General features: G+C 41.2%; 1 long non-coding RNA gene across 2 annotated transcripts in view; it reads left to right on the top strand.

Annotated features, from left to right (window-relative positions):
- Positions 1-1,502: 1,502 nt before the first annotated feature.
- LOC147372551 (uncharacterized) overlaps positions 1,503-16,379 on the top strand; it is a 33,101-nt gene continuing 18,224 nt past the window's right edge. The window contains exons 1-2 of one of the 2 annotated variants that reach the window (XR_015164165.1): positions 1,503-7,039; positions 8,146-8,194. This is a non-coding gene — a long non-coding RNA (uncharacterized LOC147372551). Of the gene's footprint in view, positions 7,040-8,145; positions 12,781-16,379 lie in introns of those variants that run through there. The other variant, XR_015164164.1, reaches the window with a different exon arrangement.

The raw sequence follows: 16,379 nt of genomic DNA, 5'->3' as shown, positions 1-16,379 counted from the left end.
GACAGAGGAGCCCAGCAGGCTACAGTCCATGGGGTCACAAGAGTCCCATACGACTTAGTGACTACATCACCACCACCCAGGACTAACCCTGACCCTAAACCGCCTCCCCTTCTACCCCAAGTTCACTCTCTTTCCCGGCTTTCCTTTCATGTAGAGGAAGATGTACAATGAGGCAGGGCTCAGAGTGGGAACAGGATATGTGCCCGCAGACTTTCGTACTGTGTATTTTGTATTCTTTCCTCACAAAGCAGTTCTGGACGAAGAAGACTTGGAAGGTCAGACTGAATACACATGTGAGGGGCTCAAAGGGCAGCACCAGGGTTTTTCTACACTATGTTCTATGGAAATAGCTCACCTGGAATTCCATCCCCTCCACTAGCTTTGTTCATAGTAATGCTTTCTAAGGCCCACTTGACTTCACATTCCAGGATGTCTGGCTCTAGGTCAGTGATCACACCATCATGATTATCTGGGTTGTGAAGATCTTTCTTGTATAGTTCTTCTGTGTAGTCTTGCCACTTCTTAATACCTTCTGCTTCTGTTAGGTCCATACCATTTCTGTCCTTTATCAAGCCCATCTTTGCATGAAATGTTCCCTTGGTATCTCTAATTTTCTTGAAGAGATCTCTAGTCTTTCCCATTCTGTTGTTTTCCTCTAATTCTTTGCACTGATCACTGAGGAAGGCTTTCTTATCTCTCCTTGCTGTTCTATGGAACTCTGCATTCAGATGCTTATATCTTTCCTTTCCTCCTTTGCTTTTCGCTTCTCTTCTTTTCACAGCTACTTGTAAGGCCTCCTCAGACAGCCATTTTGCTTTTTTGCATTTCTTTTCCATGGGGATGGTCTTGATCCCTGTCTCCTGTACAATGTCATGAACCTCATTCCATAGTTCATCAGGCACTCTATCTATCAGATCTAGGCCCTTAAATCTATTTCTCACTCCCACTGTATAATCATAAGGGATTTGATTTAGGTCATACCTGAATGGTCTAGTGGTTTTCCCTACTTTCTTCCATTTCAGTCTGAATTTGGCAATAAGGAGTTCATGATCTGAGCCACAGTCAGCTCCTGGTCTTGTTTTTGCTGACTGTATAGAGCTTCTCCATCTTTGACTGCAAAGAATATAATCAATCTGATTTCGGTGTTGACCGTCTGGTGATGTCCATGTATAGAGTCTTCTCTTGTGTTGTTGGAAGAGGGTGTTTGTTATGACCAGTGCATTTTCTTGGCAAAACTCTATTAGTCTTTGCCCTGCTTCATTCCGTACTCCAAGGCCAAATTTGCCTGTTACTCCAGGTGTTTCTTGACTTCCTACTTTTGCATTCCAGTCCCCTATAATGAAAAGGACATCTTTTTTGGGTGTTAGTTCTAAAAGGTCTTGTAGGTCTTCATAGAACTGTTCAACTTCAGCTTCTTCATCATTACTGGTTGGAGCATAGACTTGGATTACTGTGATATTGAATGGTTTGCCTTGGAAACGAACAGAGATCATTCTGTCATTTTTGAGATTGCATCCAAGTATTGCATTATGGACTCTTTTGTTGACCATGATGGCTACTCCATTTCTTCTGAGGGATTCCTGTCCGCAGTAGTAGATATAATGGTCATCTGAGTTAAATTCACCCATTCCAGTCCATTTCAGTTCACTGATTTCTGGAATGTCGACATTCACTCTTGCCATCTCTTGTTTGACCACTTCCAATTTGCCTTGATTCATGGACCTGACATTCCAGGTTCCTATGCAATATTGCTCTTTACAGCATCAGATCTTGCTTCTATCACCAGTCACATCCACAGCTGGGTATTGTTTTTGCTTTGGCTCCATCCCTTCATTCTTTCTGGAGTTATTTCTCCACTGATCTCCAGTAGCATATTGGGCACCTACTGACCTGGAGAGTTCCTCTGTCAGTATCCTATCATTTTGTGTTTTCATACTGTTCATGGGGTTCTCAAGGCAAGAATACTGAAGTGGTTTGCCATTCCCTTCTCCAGTGGACCACATTCAGTCAGTTTTCATTCCAATCCCAAAGAAAGGCAATGCCAAAGAATACTCAAACTACTGCACAATTGCACTCATCTCACATGCTAGTAAAGTAATGCTCAAAATTCTCCAAGCCAGGCTTCAGCAATATGTGAACCGTGAACTTCCTGATGTTCAAGCTGGTTTTAGAAAAGGCAGAGGAACCAGAGATCAAATTGCCAACATCCTCTGGATCATGGAAAAAGCAAGAGAGTTTCAGAAAAACATCTATTTCTGCTTTATTGACTATGCCAAAGCCTTTGACTGTGTGGATCACAATAAACTGTGGAAAATTCTTCAAGAGATGTGAATACCAGACCACCTGACCTGCCTCTTGAGAAATCTGTATGCAGGTGAGGAAGCAACAGTTAGAACTGGACATGGAACAACAGACTGGTTCCAAATAGGAAAAGGAGTACGTCAAGGCTGTATGTTGTCACCCTGCTTATTTAACTTATATGCAGAGTACATCATGAGAAATGCTGAGCTGGAAGAAGCACAAGCTGGAATCAAGACTGCCAGGAGAAATATCAATCACCTCAGATATGCAGATGACACCACCCTTATGGCAGAAAGTGAAGAGGAACTCAAAAGCCTCTTGATGAAAGTGAAAGTGGAGAGTGAAAAAGTTGGCTTCAAGCTCAACATTCAGAAAACGAAGATCATGGCATCTGGTCCCATCACTTTATGGGAAGTAGATGGGGAAACAGTGGAAACAGTGTCAGACTTTATTTTTCTGGGCTCCAAAATCACTGCAGATGGTGATTGCATCCATGAAATTAAAAGATGCTTACTCCTTGGAAGGAAAGTTATGACCAACCTAGATAGCATACTCAAAAGCAGAGACATTACTTTGCCAACAAAGGTCCGTCTAGTCAAGGCTATGGTTTTTCCTGTGGTCATGTATGGATGTGAGAGTTGGACTGTGAAGAAGGCTGAGTGACAAAGAATTGATGCTTTTGAACTATGGTGTTGGAGAAGACTCTTGAGAGTCCCTTGGACTGCAAGGAGATCCAACCAGTCCATTCTGAAGGAGATCAGCCCTGGGATTTCTTTGGAAAGAATGATGCTAAAGCTGAAACTCCAATACTTTGGCCACCTCATGCAAAGAGTTGACTCATTGGAAAAGACTCTGATGCTGGGAGGGATTGGGGGCAGGAGGAGAAGGGGATGACAGAGGATGAGATGGCTGAATGGCATCACTGACTCGATGGACGTGAGTCTGAGTGAACTCCGGGAGTTGGTGATGGACAGGGAGGCCTGGCATGCTGGGATTCATGGGGTCACAAAGAGTCGGACATGACTGAGCGACTGAACTGAACTTATGTTCTATGGAAACCTAGGATTTACTGAAGGTTCGTGTACCCTTTCGTGAGAGTAGATTTCAGGTGGGTTTTTTGTTGTTGTTGTTTTAATGAAATTATCAGATTAAAAAATTTTTTTTTAGAAATAGTATTTCTGTTCTCTGACCCCCAGATTATACTCCCTTCTACACTCTACAACCTTGCATTTTTTTCAAAGTACAGTCAGGGCCCTTGACATAAATCCAAAAGGAGAAATGTTTGTCTGCTCTTGGGTTTTAACTATTGAGGCTTGTTATTTACAGGATCAGTTATTCAGTACATTTGTTTTACTGTAATAAGGAAAAAATATGAAAAGGGAAAAGAAAGTGTTTTACCCTTTCTGTATTTCACTCCCAAACCTTTCTCCTTAGCATTTGCTTCTTTATCTTAACATCATTGCCTTTTAGCTGGAAGGAAGCCTCTTGTCCAACTTGTTTCCTTTTACAGAAAAGCAAGCTGAGGCCACATGAGGGTAAGTGACTTGCTCAAGGTTACTCAACTTCTCTCTTGTTTCTCTATTTAACTCGTCTTTGGCATAAGTTCTTTCTATTTTGTTTTATTTTGTTTCTTTACTCTTTGCCATATTTGCTGTTTGATTGGAATCTGCAATGACACACTTTCTGACTTCAACAAATTGGAAATCCCCACTCCATATTCTCAAGGAGAGTAAGTGTGTTTCTTTTATTTTTCTGGAACAAGGTGAAAACCCCACATTCATTTTGCTAATATATTCCAGGACATTTCTTCTACACTTTTTTTTTTTTTTGGTAGAATAAAATAAAGTAATAAAATAAAAGTTACTCATGTGCTCCCAACCTCAATGACCCCGAGTAAGCAGGGGAAAGGAAAGAGTGATTCAGGGGAACCCAAGAACCTGCTTGAAGAGGAGCAGCTCTAAGTGGCTGGGGAACACTGAGGGGCAGAATAAACAGCCCTTGGACAATGTGCATTTGGTGCTGATGAGATGACGCTGGGGACTAGAATCCTCCAGGGAGCTGCCGCTGCCCTCACTTAAAATCACAGACTCCAGAACCAGTTGGATTGCTAAGGGTCTAAGTGTAGGTTTTGCTACCATTTATCAGGACATATGGTTTAGTCACTAAGTCACATCTAACTCTTTTGCCACCCCTGGACTGTAGTCCACCAGGCTCCTCTATCCATGGAAATTCCTAGGCGAGAATACTGGAGTGGGTTGCCATTTCCTTCTCCAGGGCATCTTCCTTAGTGACTAAACAACAGCAACCAACTACAGACTCTTAGGAAAAATTCCTTAACTACTCTATACCCAAGTCCCTTCATCCATAAAATTAATAAGAGCACTTACCCCATAGAGTCGTTGTGAAGATTGTAAGAATTTGTATCTGTAATGTCCTGGAAATGGTGCCTAGAACATTCTAAAGGATCAATCTGTGCTAATTATTATCATTACCTGTAATTACCCTTTCTCCTAACCCTACGCCCAACTTTAACTATCAAGGCATACTTGTTCACAGTTAACATTCAAAACAGAGAACAGTTTCCAAAGCATGCTTTCTTAGAGAATTTTCTGGTAGACTTCAAACTTTGAGATGCAAGTCTGGCCTCTGGTTAATATAACAAGCCTCTGTGTACCTAATATGCACCGGGTTTTCTCAGTGTGACATGAGAACTACAGCAGGAGTGACAGTCCCACCAACCTCAGGTCTTCCTATTTGGGGTTCCTGCTCCAAATGCTGGGCTTCCTTTGTGGCTCAGATGGTAAAGACTCTGCCTGCAGAGTGGAGACCTGGGTTTGATTCCTGGGTGGGGAAGATCCCCTGGAGAAGGGAATGGCAACCCACTGTGCCTTTCTTGCATGGAGAATTCCATGGACAGAATTCTCCTGGTGGGCTACAGTCCATGGGGTCACAAAGAGTTGGACACGACTGAATGACGAACAGTAAGCTCCAAATGCTCCTTGTCAGTAAGCAGTAGTTATTTCTTCCCAGTCATCTTCCTGTCCCTTTGGTGATTCCCTTTTCAAACCTGGGCTTGTCCTCTGCAGAGTTACATCCTGATACTTCTAAAGATCACCAGGATTTCAGAGCCGGCCCTTTTTGATGCATGAAGAGGTTTGGTATGCAAATAATGAGATACTTCTCCCCCTCATCAAGTCATCACTCTTTCTACCATTGTGTCAGTTTTTTTGCCTTTAGAAGGGTTGTTGTAGATCTCTCAGGAAGTATCACATAACACAAAAAATTCAGGAGAGGAGCTAAAGAAAATTTCTAGTGGCAGTTAATGGGCTTGACATCAGCAGATGCTGAAGGCCATCTTATGCTAGGAAGAAAAACAGTGATCTAGGTATCTCTGTGATGCTAATGGAACCATTCCACAGGAGAAACTTCCACTGCTTCTGCTTTTTTATCTTTGTCTTGTGTACAACCACCAGTGCAAACAGGCGACACCCACAATGACTGGGTAAGCTGGTGAATTGCATAAACTCTTTCCAAAGCGGTTGGGATTGTCTCTCCCCACTGCATTTGACAGATAAATCAAACATGCAACTTAAAGCTAAAACACATCAGACTTTGGAGTTAGTAGGTAAAACAAACCAGCACCATCATCTGTCAATGCCACCAAAACAGAAACATTCTTCACCTGTTCAACATGAAAAGAGGACCGGGTTCCTGCTTATCTCCTGCTGAGCAAGTGAGTAATGTGAAATCAGCCATGGGGAAGCCTGCCACGGTCTCAGAACAGGCTCCTCTGCTCTGTGTGGTGCCCTTGGCAACACAACAGAAGGCTGGGGGGAGCTGGGAGAGGCCTGACCGAGGACAAGGAAAGAATGGCATGAAATACGATGCAGCTGCTGAACTTTCTTTTCATTAACTTTAAATTATATCAATTTCTAGACTTTTGGATACCTACAGAAAGGAGAAAAAAAACACTGAAGAGACAAGCTGTCTGCTTTTAACCTAACTCAAATTGAGCAATAATGAAAGTGATTCAGCCTGGTGCAGAAAGACAGGACCACCAGTATCCTTGCTACCCACCTTTCAATTTTATTTAGCTAGAAGTTTCCATTTCAGCTCTCCTCCTCCAAGACAAGAAAAACACAGCTCCAGAAGGAGGCAGTCCCCACAGCTGGCTCTTCTGCCCAGCCTTGCCCCTACCTGGAGCCATCATTTCAGCTTGCCTATTCATGCTGTCCCAAAGCTCATCTACCAGACATGGCCAGTAGCGCCTGGATCATTAAATTATTTTTGTACTCCATTATCCAAGCATCTTTTAGGGAAGAGGTGACTAGGAAGCTGTTTCTTGGCTATACTAAGCCAGCAAAGATTGGGGTGGATGGATGGGAATGTGGTAGGTGGAAGGGTGGGTATTATCTCTCCTTGCCAGATCCCCAAGTGTTCAAGGTATTAGCCTTCCATGCCCTTAACTGATCTTAGCCCCGAGGTGCCTTTTATTATAACTGGATCCACAGGTCTTTGAATGCTCTGAAGTTTTCCAGAATAATTGTGCCTCTTTGTTGTTTAGCGGCTCAGTCGTGTCCAAGTCTTTGCAACCTCATGGGCTGTATCCCACCAGGCTCCTCTGTCCACGGGATTTTCCAGGCAAGAATACTGGAGTAGGTTGCCATTTCCTCCTTTAGGGGATCTTCCGGATCCAGGGGTCAAATCTGAGTCTCCTGCCACGTCTCCTGAATTGCAGGTAGATTCTTTACTGCTGAGCCACTGTGGTGGGGGGTGGGGGAAACAAGAGCAAGAGGAAAAGGAAATGTAAAAGATTTAACACTCTAATACATGCTTATTGAATACTTACTTTGTGTTAGTTATCATTCTAGGAGCTGGTTGTATAGAGAGTAACAAAATTTACATTCATGCAGGAGAAACAGACAAGTATTATGAAGAGCAGAGTCTTTTGGGAGAGAGTGAAGGGACAGGGCCACATTGAGATAATGAGGGAAGACCTCTTTGGGGACATACCATTTGATCTGGGACCTTAGTAATGAGAAGAAATGAGCCACGCAATGCTTTTTTTTGAGGGAAAGCATTCCAGGCAGGAGGAACAGCAAGAGTTCATACCCAACAGTGAGGTTAGGCAATCAGAGAAAGAAGATGAAGGAATCTTGATCAGAATGCCGTAGGGGCAGGCTGCTACCAGATAGGAGTGAGGAGGTAAGTTGAGGTCAGCTCCCAAAGGGATCTGACCAGGGAAAAGAGTTTGGGAGATACTGGAGTGTTTGTAAGCAGTGCGGTTATAGGAGGTCTGCCGCTCTGTTTCTCATTCCCACATATGACATGTGTACATACACACACACACATAAGGAAGATACATAGAGTAGAAACTGAGCTTGGGTTATGACAATACTTTTTATAATTGCATGTTACTTTAGATTTGATATTTAGAAGGTTGAACTCTTTCTCAGAAAGGCAAGAAGGGCTATGTTGCAAAATAAAGCAAATGTTTCCTTGAAGCCCTTTTATAAAATTAATACCTGAAATGGAATAGCGCCATCCATACACAACTCAGGGGGGACATTAATCTTTCAAAGCCAACTGTTAAGATATTTTGTTATGGCTAGAACAGGGACACAACAGGGAAGAGAAAGCTAGATCGTTTTCTCACTAAGTCCCCAGGGCTTAGATATCCATTAAGAGAAGGCACGACTTGGTTTAAGAAACCAGTAACCAGTAATTTACAAGTGGCTTGGTTTCTCCATATTTGCAGAGAGTACCAGGTCTCCCTCTGAGATCCAGACAAGAACCTTCAGTTTTACTCACTTGTTTAACCACAATGGTTTCTCTTTGTTCCAGGACATTGGCACCAAGCTGGAAGATCCAGTCAATGAAAGGACTTGAACAAGTAAATGTTTTGGGGGTGTTGACCTATGAAACTTCTTTAAATACTCCTTTTTCTATGTCACTTTCTTTCTTTTCTTTATTTCCTTCCTCCTTCTTTCCTTTCTTTCAAAACTTTTACTGAAAGGAAAATCTGACAGAAAATATTTTTTATTATGAACTGTGATTGTGTCTAATAAAGCTAAAATTACATAATGCTATTCTTGTAAAAAGATGAAGTTTTAAACACCTAGTGATTAGAGGCATTTTTCAGACTATAGGTAAACAGAGACTCCATATCCACAGAATTTCTTGTTGTTTAAAGCAAATATGTACAAAAGTCAAACACATACCTTTTTATAAAACAAAGTTAACATTTGAAGAAAGACTGTGATGGACTCAAGCAATGTACTTATTAACAAAGAATAAATGAAAACATGAATTTCTTGTAGATATATTCTTATTCAGTTCATTATATTAATCCTTTGCCAACTTAAAGACTTTAATGAAATACAAAATATTTTAAATGAGTAAAAAGAAGTTGAACATTACATAAGATAGGGACAGTATAAAGAGTAGGAGAAGAAATTGCTCTAATTAAGCAAAATACTTAGCTCTGAAAAATGTGGACACTTTCTGCCATCACATACTTCAATTTCACAGTGGTGCGCTCAGTAGCTCAGTCATGTCCAACTCTTCACAACTTCATGGACTATAGCCCGCCAGCCTCCTCTGTCCATGGTATCTTCCCAGCAAGAACAGTGAAGTGGGTTGCCATTTCCTCCTCCATTTCACAGTGATTCTGAGCCCTAAATAACTTAGATTTTTAAATTTCATTTTCACCTCAGAGATAGTTCCTTCATTTAAACAGACATTGGAAGTTAACTCAATGACTAAAAATCTAAAGAACTGAAGTTTGGGAGATGGATCACTGACCCCCAGTAGATATCCATTTTCTAATCCCCAGATCCCATGAATGTTATTTTACATGGCAAAAAAGGATTTTGCAAATGTGATTAGGTGAAGAACCTTGAGTGATCATCCTGGATTATCTGGATAGGCCCTAAACATAATCACATGCATTCTTATAAGAGACAAGAGGAGGACATTTGACACAGAGGAGAAGAAGACAGTCTGAGCACTGAGTCAGCAGTTGGTGTGATGTGGCCACAAGCTAAGGGGTGCTGGCAGCCATTGGAGCTGAAAGAGGCAAGGAATGGGCTCTTCCTGACAACCTCTGGAGAGGGGCAGCTCTGTTGATACCTTGGTTTGGTGAAACTGACTCAGCAATTACAGGAAGCCATGGCAACCCACTCCAGTACTCTTGACTGGAAAATCCCATGGACAGAGGGGCCTGGTAGGCTGCAGTCCATGGAGTCGCTAGGAGTCGGACATGACTAAGTGGCTTCACTTTCACTTTTCACTTTCATGCATTGGAGAAGGAAATGGCAACCCACTCTGGTGTTCTTGCCTGGAGAATCCCAGGGACGGGGAGCCTGGTAGGCTGCCATCTATGGGGTCGCAGAGAGTCAGACACGACTGAAGCAACTTAGCAGTAGCAGCAGCAGGACAAAAAAGGTATTCTGAATTAATACTCACTGGCATCTTAAAAGGAGTAAAAATAGCTGTGGGGAGCAGGAGAATGTTTTTTAATGAGGCAGCATTGAAAATTATTTTATTTCTATATCAGAGGAGTAAAGTACAGTACCTATTTCATTGTTTAGTACACATGACTTCTTCAAAGAAAAATGGATAAATATCTAGGTCATATTGACTGGTACAATTTTAGTACTAGGCATGTAGAAAGCACTGATGCTTCACTTGTTGAAAAAACTATAAACTCTTAAACATTTTTATATCAACATAATACATGCACATAATAAAAAATTGTGCAGAGTTTAGGCTGAAAGCTAATTTTCTTCCTTGAGAAATTAAAAGGATTAAAAGGGAATTTTATGAATAACTGTATGCCCATTATTTCAACAACTTAGGTTAGATGGACAAATTTTGAGAAAGTTTCAAATTACCAAAACTGACTCAGGAAGAGATAGAAAATTGAAATAGATCTATAATAAATAAAGAAACTAAATTAGTAATTAAAAATCTTCCCACAAAGACAAACTCAAGTCCAGAGATTTTCACTGGTGAATTCTAATATTCTATCTAATATTTACAGAAGTAATACAATCCTTCACAAACTCTTCCAGAAAGTAGAAGTGCGAACACTACCCAACTCATTTTATGAGGCCAGTATTACTCTGATACCAAAGTCAAACAAATAACTCACAAGAAAAGAAAACTACAGACCAATGACCTTTATAATTATGGACAAAATAATAATTAAGACAATTTTAGTGTAACTGAATCCAGTGACATAAAAAATGAAGACAAGGTAAGATTTATCACAAGAATGCAAAGTTGGTTCAACATCTGAAAATCAACTTAAAATATGAAGAACAAGCACCACATGATCATCTCAATAGAAGCAGTAAAAGCATTTGACAAAACATCACAGTCTTCACAATTAAAAATGTAACCACACAAACAATAGAAGGGAATTTCTCCAACCTATGAATGTAGTGATGCTTTCTCAATACTCTAAATTTGCTGCAAGGTGTTTAATTGTGTAATTACAATAGATAAATTTTATTACACAAAAATTATATCTCAGTGTAGCTATTATTAAACATAATGCCTATAGTATTGAATTCTCATCAGTAGAAGATGCTATAAGCAAGAAGTGAACCTTTACTATGTTCTCTTTGGAGCACAGCTCATTAAGATTGCTCAATCTTTAGTGGTTTACTCAATTGAGATTTAAAAAACTAATCGTATTCCATGAACTATACAACCTAAAGCCTAGCATTTAAGTTATTACATGACTTCACTATAACTCATTCTATCTACTCAAAGCAGCTTCTTGTACCCATTACTCATTTCTGACCGTTTTCTGATTCTGAACCCTTTATCCACTAGGTGGTACTTTTGGCATTTGTAGCTTCGTTGCTAATCAAAAGACCTCAGGGTAGTTTGGGAGAGGCAAATGCATTATATAAACAGGCCATTTGTTAGTGGGATATTCACAAGCTGAAGAGAGCCTTTATCAGATGTACTTAGACAACTTTAACACACTCATGGAATACATCTTTTTCTTTTCTTTAGCACAAGTGGAATATGAAGGATTTCATGTTTCAGAATGTTCCCAAAATATGGGTTCCTTGGGCTATATGCACATGAAAGCCAGTCTTATGAGGGAGCAAGTGAGCAGCTGCCCTAGTAATAAGGCTTCATTTGTTAATTCTTCAGCCAATATGTATCGAACAACTGCTCTGTGCCAAGCACTGTTCTAGGTATTGGAGGCACAGCTGTATTCAAAAGTTCTTGCCCTCATGGGATCTGCAGTTGCAGGAGAGAGAATCACAAAACAAATAATTGTTGATGTTTGGTCTGTTAGGACTTTGGAAAAACTTGCAAAGCAGGAAAAGGAGAAATTGGAATGATAGCAGTCACCATTGTATGTGGAGTGGAGGCCCAGAGCTTTTCTAACAAGATGAGGTTTAGTACAAATGCTATATTAAAATGCAGGCATTGTGTCATTTAGACTTCCCAGGCGGCTCATTGGTAAAGAATCCACCTACCAATGCAGGAGATTCAGGTTCAGTCCCTGGCTCAGGAAGATCCTCTGGAGAAGGAAATTCCAGTTTTCTTGCCTGGAAAATCCCATGAACAGAGGAGCCTGGCGGGCTATAGTCTATGGGGTCGCAAAGAGTCGGACACGACCGAATGACTAAACAACAGCAACATCTGCAGGAAGCAGGGGAGGGGATCATGCAGCTCCTTTGGGGAAAAGCAACCCAGGCAGAGAGAAAACACAGTGTACAAAGGATTGTAGGCAGGAGCACTCTCGGTATATTCATTTAAGAGGAGAAAGGGCATGTGAGTGGGTGTGGCATGGAGTGGAGAGGGTACATGGTGGAGATTAGTTCAGAGGCGTAGACTTGGTGTGGCTTGTAGAGCATGAAGGGCCTTGCAGGGCATTTTAAGACCTGTGATTTCACTCTGAGTGAAGGGTTTTGAGCAAAGAAGTAATACAATCTGACTTCTGTTTTAACAAGATTACTCTGGTTGCTGTGTTGAGGCTGACTTCAGTAGGACAGAGGTAGAAGCTGGGGAACAGAAGCTGGGATTATTGCAATAATCCAGGCAAGAGGTGATGGTGGCTTAGATCAGGGTGTAAGCCATGGGAGAGACAAGAACAACATGCTTTATACATTTTATTTCTAAAGAAGAGCTGACATGATTAGCTAATGATTAGCTAATGGGTGTGAGAGAAGGAGAAGAGCCAAAGATGACAATTTATTTTAATTATTTAACAGAAATTTGAAAGTGTGAAACTGTTAGTTGCTCAGTCATGTCTGATTCTTTGCAACCCCATGGACTGTAGTCTGCCAGGCTCCTCTGCCATAGAATTCTCCAGGCAAGAATACTGGAGTGGGTTGCAATTTCCTTCTCCAGGGGATCTTCCCTACCCAGGGATCAATCCCCAGTCTCCTCTACTGCACACAGAGTCTTTACCATCTGAGCCATTTGGGATAAAGAGTGTGAGAAAAAGAGAAGAGCCAAAGAAGATGATTTATTTTAATTATTTAAGAGAAGTATATATAGTGCTAATTATATTACAAGGCACTGTTCTAAGTTCTTGACAAATATTGACTCGTTTAATCTACGCAATAGGCCCATGAGATAGGTACTATTTTTGTCCTCCTTTTCCTGCCTTCAAGGTTTTGGCTCTGAGAAGCTGGAAGGATAAAGCTGACATCTACTGAGAGAGGGAAAGCTATATGAAGAGCAGGTTCAAGGTGATATGTTAAGGTCGAGAAGACTGAAATAACTGTGTGAAGATGCCAAGCAGGTGGTTGGTTATGCAAGACTGGAGTTCAGGAGAGTGATCTGGTTTGGTGATACACATGCAGTGAAAAGATGTTATTTAAAAACAGGAAACTAGATGACATCTCTAGGAGAGTAGAGATTCAGCAGAGGGTGAAGCACCAAGCTTGGGGCCATCCAATATTAATGAGGACATGAAGATGAAGAATCAAAGAAGACAGGCAATGGCCAAAGAGCTTGGCATCCTGGCAGCCAAGAGAAGAAAGTGAAGGAGAAGATGGTGAGGAACCATGTTAAATGCCTCAGCTTCATCCAGGAAGACAGAGCTCAGAATTTATTGGTTACTTTGAAAAGAGCTATTTCATTGAGTGGTAGGGATGAAACTTGGTGTGCAAATGAGGCAACAGAAAAGAAGAGGAGGAAATGATGAATAAAGAGAACTCTTTTGAGACATTTTCTATAAAGAGGAATAGAGGAATATGGCAATAATCAGAGAATAGTATAGGTAAAGTCAACAGAGGGTGTCTTATTTTTTGTGGTTGTTGTTTTCTTTTGTTTTAAAAATGGGTGAAATTGCAGCAGAGTTGTATGCAGATGGACATGGTCCAGTAGATAAGGAAAGAAATGTTGATACAGGAGAGAGGAGGTTAAATGATGTTAGTGAGCTGATGAAAGAGGATGATAAAGTATGGAGCTTGGACTTAGATGGAAGCAGAGACCGTTCGTCTCTGATAAATGGAGGGAAGGCAGGATAAATAGTGATAGATGCAGTAACGTGGGGAGTTGGGGGTTGACATTTGTGGCCGTTCTCATCTGATTCCTTCTCTTTTTCTCAGTGAAACAGGGAAAAAGTCATAAGCCAAAAGAGATCAGAAGAAGTATTGGGGTTTTGAGGAGACCACAGCCATGACAAGATCATCTAGGAAAATGAGGACTATTATCCAAAACATTAGCTCAACCGCAGGCCAGCCCATGATTACAGTCCCATTATTGGGGTCCAGAAAAGTCTGATTTTCAAGTGGACTCTGTTAAAATGCAGATACTTAGAAGCTCAAGCGCTGTTCAGCAGGCTTTCTCTTGTAACACATTCACATCAGAAAATGTCTGAGTTGTCAGACTGCTGGAAGTAAGACCCTCAGAGCATGATGCTTTTGCTCTCTTTTTCCTGGGCAGTCTACATTTTACTTCATTTTTTTTTTTTCAAGAAAAGTTATTAGTGTAGAACTGAGTGTAATTCATTTGAAAAGCTTTGCAAGATTTGATATAATTAAATCCACATATAAGAAAAAATTCCTCGACCCGCTTGTCCCATTTTCTGCCCTATAGAAATGTAACATAAGTCCAGGCTCTTGGTAGGAATCAGAGTAAAGGAAAGACTTGATTTGTTTTCCGAATGGAGGAAAGTGGCTTCCTACTGGAATTAAGTATTATTATTCCAGACCAATAATAATGCTTAACAACTGTGGGGACCTTCTTTGTGTCTGTCAAACCTAAGTATATATCATTTAGGTAATGTGTGTGTGTGTGTGCGCGCGCGTGTGCTAAGCCACTTCAGTCGTGTCCAACTCTGTGACACTATGCACTGTAGCCTGCCAGGCTTCTTTGTCCATGAGATTCTCCAGGGAAGACTACTGGAGTGGGTTGCCATGCCCCGCTCCAAGGGATCCTCCTAATCCAGGGATAAAACCTGCATCTTGTATCATCCCCTGCATTGGCAGGCAGATTCTTAACCACTAGCTTTACCACCAGGGAAGCCCCATTTAGTTAATATCCCCTCCCAAATTAATAAATACTGAGCAGGAACATACTGAGTTGTCCTTTTCTGTACAACTATGGTCTAATAAATTTCTATAGAATTGTCTTTTTTAAAAATGCACAGATTGGTCCACAGATAAGACAGCAAGAGAATGTTGTTAGTTAAGACACAGAGGCTCTGGCATATTCTTTAAGCTTGAGTTAGCATTCCAGTTCTACTACACCCTGACTTTGTGATGCTGAGGAAGCCTCTGATCCTCGCTGAGCCAACCTATCTTTCATAAATCATGGGCTACTGATAAAAGTTGCTACAAAATTAAAAGAAGCAACCTGTCCAAATAAATGTGCAACACAGTGTCCGGCACACAAATGGCTACTACTATTGTTTGTGTTCCAGAAAAACATCGATTTCTGCTTTATTGACTATGTCAAAGCCTTTGACTGTGTGGATCACAATTAACTGTGGAAAATTCTTCAAGAGATGGAATACCAGACCACCTGACCTGCCTCTTGAGAAATCTGTATGCAGGTCAGGAAGCAACAGTTAGAACTGGACATGGAACAACAGATTGGCTCCAAGTAGGAAAAAGAGTACGTCAAGCCTGTATATTGTCATCTTGCTTATTTAACTTATATGCAGAGTACAGCATGAGAAACGCTGGGCTGGGAGAAGCACAAACTGGAATCAAGATTTCTGGGAGAAATATTGATAACCTCAGAAATGCAGATGACACCACCCTTATGGCAGAAGGTGAAGAGGAACTAAAAAGCCTCTTGATGAAAGTGAAAGAGGAGAGTGAAAAAGTTGGCTTAAAGTTCAACAGTCAGAAAACTAAGATCATGGCATCCAGTCCCATCACTTCATGGCAAATAGATGAGGAGACAGTGGAAACAGTGTCAGACTTTATTTTGGGGGGCTCCAAAATCACTGCAGATGGTGATTGCAGTCATTGAATTAAAAGATGCTTACTCCTTGTAAGGAAAGTTATTACCAACCTACACAGCATATTGAAAAGCAGAGACATTACTTTGTCAACAAAGGTCCATCTGGTCAAGGCTATGGTTTTTCAAGTGGTCATGTATGGATGTGAGAGTTGGACTATAAAGAAAGTTGAGTGCCTAAGAATTGATGCTTTTGAACTGTGATGTTGGAGAAGACTCTTGAGAGTTCCTTGGATGCAAGGAGATCCAACCAGTCCATCCTAAAGGAGATCAGTCCTGGGTGTTCATTGGAAGGACTGATGTTGAGGCTAAAACTCCAATACTTTGGCCACCTGATGAGAAGAGCTGACTCATTTGAAAAGACCCCGATGCTGGGAAAGATTGAGGGCAGGAAGAGAAGGGGACAACAGAAGATGATATGGTTCGATGGCAGCACCAACTCAATGGACATGGGTTTGGGTGGACTCCGGGAGTTGGTGATGGACAGGAAGGCCTGGCATGCTGCGATTCATGGGGTCACAAAGAGTCGGACACGACTGAGCGACTGAACTGAGTGATTGTTTGAATAGCAAGAAGAGAAAAGAAAGCCTTCCTCAGCGATCAATGCAAAGAAATAGAGGAAAACA

The sequence above is a fragment of the Bos grunniens genome, chromosome 5 (genome assembly GCF_055505025.1).
Source record: "Bos grunniens cultivar Pamir isolate PY7600 chromosome 5, Bosgru_T2T1.0, whole genome shotgun sequence".
Taxonomy (NCBI): Eukaryota; Metazoa; Chordata; class Mammalia; order Artiodactyla; family Bovidae; genus Bos; species Bos grunniens.
This window is presented reverse-complemented; position numbering and strand designations above follow the sequence as displayed.